The sequence below is a fragment of the Bison bison genome, unplaced genomic scaffold (genome assembly GCF_000754665.1).
Source record: "Bison bison bison isolate TAMUID 2011002044 unplaced genomic scaffold, Bison_UMD1.0 scf7180017855230, whole genome shotgun sequence".
Classification (NCBI taxonomy): Eukaryota; Metazoa; Chordata; class Mammalia; order Artiodactyla; family Bovidae; genus Bison; species Bison bison.
In genome coordinates this window covers 4,529-7,275 of record NW_011485803.1, presented here as the reverse complement: position 1 = coordinate 7,275, position 2,747 = coordinate 4,529, and positions in this window count along the sequence as shown.

Here is a 2,747-nt window from a genome sequence, read left to right as displayed (position 1 = left end):
CAGAGAAACACTGAAGCTGACTTGTATGTACAGGCAGAACAACAAAAGAATCTGTGAACATTGTGGCACATGTAGATAAAGTCCATTTTGCTTCGGCCAAAAAAATTGACCCTTCCTTGCCACACTTTTGCCATCCTGATGTCTATTTAATATGGCACCAGTCAGCTCCCACATTGGAGAAAGTAAGTGGGTAAACAATAGCTTTAAATGAAATAAATAGTTGGGGCTATGAGAAATTCAAGATGACCCCTTGGTTTCTCCCAGCTTTCTAGCAACTCTTTCCCTGACCATCATTTAAGATGACTCAAATTATAGACACTGGTAGGAAGATTTTTATAAAATTGTGCAAAGTCTACCAGCAATGTCTATCCTGCCAGGTCCATAACTCTGGAAAGGAAAGGAAAACAGATTTTTGCCCCAGAGGCCTCAGACCTCCTTTCCCTGGACACTTTGAACACCTGCAACAAAATTTCATTTATTTGCCGCTTAGTATGAGTCACAAATATTTGCCACTTAGTATGAGTCACTTAGTATTGCCACAGCCAGTCCCTCCCATCAGGAAGCTTCCACAAGCCTCTTAACCTTATCCATCAAAGGGCAGACAGAATGAAAACCACAATCAGAAAACTAACCAAGCTGATCACATGGATCACAGCCTTGTCTAACTCAGTGAAGCCGTGTAGGGGCATCCAAGACAGACAGGTCATGGTGGAGAGTTCTGACAAAACATGGTCCACTGGAGAAGGGAAAAGCCAAGCACTTCAGTATTCTTGCCTTGAGAATCCCATGAACAGTATGAAAAGACAAAAAGATATGACACTGAAAGAGGAACACCCCAGGTCAGTAGGTGCCCAATATGCTACTGGAGAAGAGTGGAGAAATAATTCCAGAAACAATGAAGAGACAGAGCCAAAGTGAAAGCAACACCCAGTGGTGGATGTGACTGGTGATGAAAGTAAACTCTGATGCTGTAAAGAACAGTATTGCATAGGAACCTGGAATGTTAGGTCCATGAATCAAAGTAAGTTGGAAGTGGTCGAACAGGAGATGGCAAGAGTGAACATGAACATTTTAGTAATCAGTGAACTAAAATGGATGGGAATGAGCAAATTTAATTCACATGACCATTATATTTACTATTGTGAGAAAGAATCTTAAAAAAGAAATGGAATAGCCTCATAGTCAACAAAAGAGTCCGAAATGCATTACTTGGGTGCAATCTCAAAAAGGACAATATGATCTCTGTTTATTTCCAAGGCAAACCATTCAATACAACAGTAATCCAAGTCTATGCACCAACCATTAATGCCAAAGAAACTGAAGTTGAACAGTTCTATGATGACCTACGAGACCATCTAGAACTAAAACCAAGAAAATATGTCCTTTTCATCATAGAGGCTTGGAATGCGAAAGTAGGAAGTCAAGTGATACCTGGAGTAAGAGCAAGTTTGTCCTTGAACTCCAAATTGAAGCAGGGCAAAGGCTAACAGTTTTGCTGAGAGAACACACTGGTCATAGCCAACACCCTTTTCCAACAACACAAGAGAAGACTCTACACATGGACATCACCAGATGGTCAATAACAAAATCAGATTGATTATATTCTTTGCAGTCAAAGGTGAAAAATCTCTATGTCATAAGCAAAAAAAAGACCAGGCGCTGACTGTGGCTCAGGTGATGGACTCCTTTTTGTAAAATTCAGGCTCAATTTGAAGAAAGTAGGGAAAAGCAGTAGGCCATTCAGGTATGACCTAAAAGAAATCCCTTATGATTATACAGTGGAGGTGACAAATAGATTCAAGGGATTAGATCTGGAAGACAGAGTGACTGAAGGACTATGGACGGAGGTTTGTAGCATTGTACAGGAGGCGGTGATCAAAACCATCCCCATGAAAAAGAAATTCAGAAAGGCAAAATGATTGTCTGAGGAGTCCTTACAAATAGCTGAGAAAAGGAGAGAAGCAAAGGCAAAGGAGCAAAGGAAAGATATATCCATCTGAATGCAGAGTTTCAAAGAATAGCAAGGAGAGATAAGAAAGCCTTCCTAAGTGATCAGTGCAAAGAAACAGGGGAAATCAATAGAATGGGAAAGACTAGATTCTCTTCAAGAAAATTAGAGATACCAAGGGAACATTTCATGCAACAATGGGCACAAGAAGGACAGAAATGGTGTGGACCTAACAGAAGCAGAAGCTCTGTAGAAGAGGTGGCATGAATACACAAAAGAACTATACTAAAAAGATCATAATGATCCAATAACCATGACGGAGTGATCATTCACCTAGAGACAGACATCCTGAAATGCGAAGTCAAGTGGGCCTTAGAAAGCATCGCTACAAACAAAGCTACTAGAGGTGATGGAATTCCAGGTGACCTTTTGCAAATCTTGAAAGATGATGCTTTAAAGTGCTACAATTAATACGCCAGTAAATTTGGAAAAATCAGCAGTGGCCATAGGACTGGAAAAGGTCAGCTGTCATTCCAATCCCACAGAAAGGCAATGCCAAAGAATGTTCAAACTACTGCACAATTGCACTCATCTCATTTGAGCAGCAAAGTACTGCTCAAAATTCTCCATGCTAGGCTTCAATAGTACATGAATCAAGAACTTCCAGATGTCCAAGCTGGATTTAGAAAAGGCAGAGGAAACAGAGATCAAATTGCCAACATCTATTGGATCATAGAAAAAGCAAGAGAATTCCAGAAAAGCATCTACTTCTGCTTTATTGACTACCCTAAGGCCTTTG